Source organism: Olea europaea, chromosome 1, assembly GCF_002742605.1.
Source record: "Olea europaea var. sylvestris chromosome 1, O_europaea_v1, whole genome shotgun sequence".
Taxonomy (NCBI): domain Eukaryota; kingdom Viridiplantae; phylum Streptophyta; class Magnoliopsida; order Lamiales; family Oleaceae; genus Olea; species Olea europaea.
In genome coordinates this window covers 25,922,418-25,930,323 of record NC_036237.1, presented here as the reverse complement: position 1 = coordinate 25,930,323, position 7,906 = coordinate 25,922,418, and positions in this window count along the sequence as shown.

The window sequence follows — 7,906 nt, the reverse complement described above, 5'->3', positions numbered from 1 at the left end:
GGTTTTTTTTTTTTTTTTTTTTTTTTTTTTTGGGGGTTGGGAGGGGGGTGATGAAGGAGACAACGCTTCTATTTTTTTTTTTCCGTTTTTTTTTTCATGTTTTTGTAATTATTTAGGTTTTAGAATTGTAAAGTTACTATTTTGCCCTTATTATATTTGGTCAAATTCTACTATTTCGGTCAACTAAAACATCATTAACAATTTTCATCCATTTGGATTTCAAGTGCAAATATTTGAAAGGTTTTGAATCGTGGATGACACAAATGAAAGGTTTGAGTCAAATCTGCCACTAAGTGAAATGTTTGGTAGCTTGACTACAATTATCCCTTCAAAAATTTAGGAACTAGTTATTATTATTATTTTTTCAAAAAAATCAAGTGCTAATTACCCATATTTTAAGCTTAGCAAAACACGTCGTTGGTCTCACTAATATTCACATTCAAATACGACTTATGCAATCTTTGTCTTTACTCTTCTCATCATCCGACCAGTGTCTTTTGACAAGGGAGAATGAAATTTTTTAAATCTCTTTGAATCTTCTCAGTAGTGATTGTGACCAATTAATTGTATGATTTGTGATTAATAAATAAATTATAACCTATTAATTATTTGATTTTTGACTTAATTTATGGTTGTAACTTATAAATTGTGTGGCATGTGATTGTGACTTTACATGATTTGTGTCTTAATATGTGACACAGGCTAAAAAAATGTGTAGCATGTGACTTTTAATTTGTAGATCACAACTTGTATTAGATGTCACAAATGTTACCATTTATATAAACCCTACACCAAAACCCATTAAAAAAACTTCATACAGCCATTGAATTGTCCTGACCACTTGTTATATCTTATAACCACTTCAACTGTCCATTACCTCTTATGCTTACCTCTCAATAGAAAATTTTGAAACCCATCTTCTTCTTGTATAATTCATAATTGGCACTAATCATCCAAGTTTCGAATTAACAACACGAGCATCATCAAAGATGATTTCAAATTGAAAGGAAAATTATGAAAAGAAAATGAAGCCAATAATCTTAGTAATCCAAGTTCCCTCTGTTTGTATGCATATAAATTGCAACAGATAAATGTAAACAAAATTATTATTTAATATTTCAAATTCAAAGCCTTAAGGATCTGCTCAATGTTTTCCAAATCTTTCAATCTGTCCTGTCATCATTTTTGGCACTCTTTTTCCCCAGAATTGGTTTCAGCAACTTCTTTAGTAAACCAGTCCCCCGGCAACACCATTGTCGCACTGGCTTCGCCACCACCTGCTTCGGCGTCTCATGCTGCCGTAGAATACTGGGCTCCGACATATTCCGCCCCAGTATGGCCTGGTTCGGTTGCACCTCAACGGAAAGCCTCTCATACTGGTCCAATAACATGCTTTGTTCATCCCCAAACCTTTTCAATATTACTGCCATATCTTCCACTCTTCCCATTTCTGCAACCAAATTCTTCATCTCTAAATGCAACAATATATATATAAGGCTTCAAATAATAAATGCAGTGAATTTATGACAGAGATAAAAAACAATTTCTTGGGAAGTATAAAAAAAAATCCTTGGATTGGTTGTTGAATTATTAATTTCATTCCAAGTTTGATTCTTTAGATATTTGAAATAAATTAATTTTCGAACTTCATAAAATTAATGCATTCAACTAAAAATAAATATATTATAATTCAGATAATCGGTTACTTATTATTAGGTTGTTGAATTATTAATTTCATTCCAAGTTTGATTCTTTAGATATTTGAAATAAATTAAATTTTCGAACTTCATAAAATTAATGCATTCAACCAAAAAAAAATTATAATTCAGATAATCGGTTACTTATTATTACCCAAAATTTCTTATCTTTATAATTTCAATATTCTACATGTATATAATGATTTATATAATGGTTTACATATACATAATGTAATGTGATATGATTGAGTTGAAATTTCTTCAACCAAATTAAAAAGAAAACTTCTTTAGATAAAAAGCAATTTCTTGGGAACGATGAAAAAAAATTTAAATTAGCAATTTCATTTTCTAAAATGCAATTTCTTGGGAAGGATAAAAAAAAATAATAATAATAAATCCTTGGATTGGTTGTTGAATTATTAATTTCATTCCAAGTTTGATTCTTTAAATATTTGAAATAAATTTAATTTTCAAACTATATAAAATTAATGCACTCAACAAAAAAAAATAAAAATTATAATTCAGATAATTGTTTACTTATTACCTAAAATTTTGTGTCTTTATAATTTCGATTGTTTTATATGTACATAATGATTTATATATACATAATGTTGTGTGATATGATTGTGTCAAAAATTTTTCAATCACATAATTAAAAACAAAATCTTCTTCAATCTCTTTTTTGACATATCATCTGTATCTAAATCATTATGTAACTCTTTATATACAAGTAACATTATTTTTATAATTTATATCCATTAATTTTCAATTTTTCGTAATTCTATTAGAAAAAAACTAATCAGCATTGATTTTCCCATTATCTCATAAAAAGTGCCAACCCAAAAAAAGGTCAAAACAAGTGGGAAAAAAATTGGCTAGCGGACATTTCATTAATTTGCTATAAATTTATACGAATCAAAAAAATTCACGAATTCCACGAAAATTCGTCACTTGAAATAATTCTATAAAAGTCTGAATTAAATACAGTATTTTCGGTTATAATTGTCTTTAAAAAAATAAAAAATTACTGTCAATTATCATATGAGATATGTTTTGAATCTTTCGACAAGGTAAATTGGTTGTAAATAGCATATTGGGGACTGCTTTCCAAAATGTAAATCCCTATCCTTCGCCATGCATGTTTTACCGTCTATAAATAATTTGTGTATGCATGAAAGGGAAATTTATTCTCATTTTTTCATAGTACAATTTAGCCCGTTTGACAACAATTATTTGAAAACAATTTTTAACGTATTCATTTTCATTCACACATTGATACAATTAAATATTTTGCATGTAAAGTCGTAAACTCAAAATTTTTCTCTACTTTTTCACTGCACATTTTTCTTAAAAATCACTAAATGAAATGTTTGATATCTTGGCAACAATCGTCCGTTAAAAAAAATTAGGAACTAGTTATTATTATTTATTTTAGGTTTTTTCAAAAACCAAGTGCTAATTAGTAATTACCCATATTTTAAGCTTAACAAAACACGTCCTTTGTCTTACTAATATTCATATTCAAATAGGACTTGTGCAATCTTTGTCTTTACTCTTCTCCTCATCCGACCAGTGTCTTTCGACAAGGGAGAATGAAAAATTTTAAATCTCTTTGGATCTTCTCGGTACTTTGACTGTGACCAATTAATTGTATGATTTGTGATTAATAAATAAATTATAACCTATTAATTATTTGATTTTTGACTTAATATATGATTGTAACTTATAAATTGTGTGGTATGTGATTGTGACTTTACGTGATTTGTGTCTTAATATGTGACACTGGCTCATAAAATGTGTAGCATGTGACTTTTAATTTGTAGACCACAAGTTTTATTAGATGTCACAAATGTTACCATTTATATAAACCCTAGACCAAAACCCATTAAAAAAACTTCATACAGCCATTGAATTGTCCTGACCACTTGTTATATCTTATAACCACCTTATTTGAGATTTCAACCGTCCATTACCTCTTATGCTTACCTCTCAATAGAAAATTTTGAAACCCATCTTCTTGTTGTATAATTCATAATTGGCACTAATCATCCAAGTTTCGAATTTAACAACACGAGCATCATCAAAGATGATTTCAAATTGAAAGGAAAATTATGAAAAGAAAATGAAGCCAATAATCTTAGTAATCCAAGTTCCTTCTGTTTGTATGCATATAAATTGCAACGGATAAATGTAAAAAAATTATTATTTAATATTTCAAAATTCAAAGCCTCAAGGATCTGCTCAATGTTTTCCAAATCTTTCAATCTGTCCTGTCATCATTTTTGGCACTCTTTTTCCCCAGAATTGGTTTCAGCAACTTCTTTAGTAAATCAGTCCCCCGGCGGCGCCACTGCTGCACTGGCTTTGCCACCGCCTGTCGTGCCTCTTGCTGCCGTAGAATACTCGGCTCCGACATACTCCGCCCCAGTATGGCCTGGTTCAGTTGCACCTCAAAGGAGAGCCTCTCATACCGGTCCAATAATGTGCTTTGTTCATCTCCAAACCTTTTCAATATTACTGCCATATCTTCCACTCCTCCCATTTCTGCAACCAAATTCTTCATCTCTAATTGCATCAATATATATAAGGCTGCAAATAATAAATGCAATGAATTTATGACAGAGATAAAAAACAATTTCTTGGGAAGTATAAAAAAAATCCTTGGATTGGTGGTTGAATTATTAATTTCATTCCAAGTTTGATTCTTTAGATATTTGAAATAAATTAATTTTCGAACTTCATAAAATTAATGCATTCAACTAAAAAAAAAAGAAATTATAATTCAGATAATCAGTTACTTATTATTAGGTTGTTGAATTATTAATTTCATTTCAAGTTTGATTCTTTAGATATTTGAAATAAATTTAATTTTCGAACTTCATAAAATCAATGCATTCAACCAAATATATATATATATGAGTTAGTCTACAAGTACAGAAATTTAAGTGTACAGATGTTGTACAGAATACACACATCAAGGGGTTGGGTGATTTTTTTTTGCAATAAAATATTCATGTGGGGTCCATCGTTTGTGACACTCTGTACACATTCTGTAAACTTAAAATTCTGTACACTCAGAATTTTTGTATATATATATAATTTAGATAATTGGTTACTTATTATTAGGTTGTTGAATTATTAATTTCATCCAAGTTTGATTCTTTAGATATTTGAAATAAATTTAATTTTCGAACTTCATAAAATTAATGCATTCAACCCAAAAAAAATTATAATTCAGATAATCGGTTACTTATTATTACCCAAAATTTCATATCTTTATAATTTCAATGTTCTACATGTATATAATGATTTATATAATGGTTTATATAAACATAATGTAATGTGATATGATTGGGTTGAAATTTCTTCAACCAAATAAAAAAGAAAAACTTCTTTAGATAAAAAGCAATTTCATTGCTTATGTCCCTGCATAAAAAGCAATTTCTTGGGAACGATGAAAAAAAAGTTAAGTTAGCAATTTCATTTTATAAAATGCAATTTCTTGGGAAGGATTAAAAAAAAAAAAAATCCTTGGATTGGTTGTTGAATTATTAATTTCATTCCAAGTTTGATTTTTTAAATATTTGAAAAATTTAATTTTCAAACTATATAAAAAATCAATGCTCAACAAAAAAAAATAAAAATTATAATTCAGATAATTGTTTACTTATTACCTAAAATTTTGTGTCTTTATAATTTCGATTGTTTTATATGTACATAATGATTTATATAATGATTTACATATACATAATGTTGTGTGATATGATTGTGTCAAAAAATTTTCAATCACATAATTAAAAACAAAACCTTCTTCAATCTCTTTTTTGACACATCATTTGTATTTAAATCATTATGTAACTTTTTATATAAAAGTAACATTATTCTTATAATTTATATCCATTATTTTCAAGCTTTCGTAATTTTATTAGAAAAAAACTAATCAGCATTGATTTTCTCATTATCTCATAAATAGTGCCAACCCAAAAAAAGTCAAAACAAGTGGGAAAAAATTGGCTAGTGGACATTTCATTAATTCGCAATAAATTTATGAGTCAACAAAATTCACGAATTCCACGAAAATTCGTCACTTGAAATAAGTCGATAAAAGTCTGAATTAAATACAGTATTTTCGATTCTAACTATCTTAAAAAAATAAAAAATTACTGTCAATTATCATATGAGATATGTTTTGAATCTTTCTACAAGGTAAATTGGTTGTGAATTGCAGATTTCGGGGGACTCCTTGCCAAAATGTAATTCCCTATGGACCCTATCCTTCGCCATCCATGTTTTACCGTCGATAAATAATTTGTGTATGCATGAAAGGGAAATTTATTCTCATTTTTTCATAGTACAATTTAGCCCGTTTGACAACAATTATTTGAAAACAATTTTTAACGTATTCATTTTCATTCACACATTGATACAATTAAATATTTTGCATGTAAAGTCGTAAACTCAAAATTTTTCTCTACTTTTTCACTGCACATTTTTCTTAAAAATCACTAAATGAAATGTTTGGTAGCTTGGCAACAATCATCCGTTCAAAAAAATTTAGGAACTAGTTATTATTATTTATTTTAGGTTTTTTCAAAAACCAAGTGCTAATTAGTAATTACCCATATTTTAAGCTTAACAAAACACGTCCTTTGTCTTACTAATATTCATATTCAAATAGGACTTGTGCAATCTTTGTCTTTACTCTTCTCCTCATCCGACCAGTGTCTTTCGACAAGGGAGAATGAAAAAGTTTAAATCTCTTTGGATCTTCTCGGTACTTTGACTGTGACCAATTAATTGTATGATTTGTGATTAATAAATAAATTATAACCTATTAATTATTTGATTTTTGACTTAATATATGATTGTAACTTATAAATTGTGTGGTATGTGATTGTGACTTTACGTGATTTGTGTCTTAATATGTGACACTGGCTCATAAAATGTGTAGCATGTGACTTTTAATTTGTAGACCACAAGTTTTATTAGATGTCACAAATGTTACCATTTATATAAACCCTAGACCAAAACCCATTAAAAAAACTTCATACAGCCATTGAATTGTCCTGACCACTTGTTATATCTTATAACCACCTTATTTGAGATTTCAACCGTCCATTACCTCTTATGCTTACCTCTCAATAGAAAATTTTGAAACCCATCTTCTTGTTGTATAATTCATAATTGGCACTAATCATCCAAGTTTCGAATTAACAACACGAGCATCATCAAAGATGATTTCAAAGAAGTTAAATTGAATGAGAAGGAAAATTATGAAAAGAAAGTGAAGTCAATAATCTTAGTAATCCAAGTTCCTTCTGTTTGTACGCATATAAATTGCAACAGATAAATGTAAACAAAATTATTATTTAATATTTCAAAATTCAAAGCCTCAAGGATCTGCTCAATGTTTTCCAAATCTTTCAATCTGTCCTGTCATCATTTTTGGCACTCTTTTTCCCCAGAATTGGTTTCAGCAACTTCTTTAGTAAATCAGTCCCCCGGCGGCGCCACTGCTGCACTGGCTTTGCCACCGCCTGTCGTGCCTCTTGCTGCCGTAGAATACTCGGCTCCGACATACTCCGCCCCAGTATGGCCTGGTTCAGTTGCACCTTGTTGGGGATCCTAGGAGTTCAATCAACCAAAACAAACAATCAACAAAACCAGATTCAAGGCAAAAACAAAGAAAAACGGGAATGGAAAAATACAACCCTTTTTGTTCAGAAATCTGTCCAGCTTCTTCTTCTTCGTTTCAGCAGCTTCTTCTTCCTTTTATGGGTGTTTTTTCAGGCTCAGGAACAACCTCCATGCTATGCCAATTGCCTTCCAAAGAGAGAGGGGAAAACCAATGAAGAACCACCACCCTTTTGCTAAAACGAGAGCTCCACCTTTCTGCTGGAATGAAAGAGACCGAGAGCTCCTCTTTCTGCTGCTGCTGCTGGGAATTAAAAACGAGAGCTGCCCCCATATTTTATATAAAATGGTAGAGTGTACATAATGAAGGGGTAGGAAGTAAGACCATGCCTCTGCCAAAGGAAGGGAAGACCTTATTGTGTCAACCTCACTCCCATCAACTCACAACATTAGGTGGTGGGGTTAGGTGAACCATATCTTCACAAAACTAATTCTTCGAACAGCAAAACAACTGATTTTCACATATAAATTCCTATAATGTCAAAAGCCAGTTTTTTTTTTTTTTTTTTTCGTTC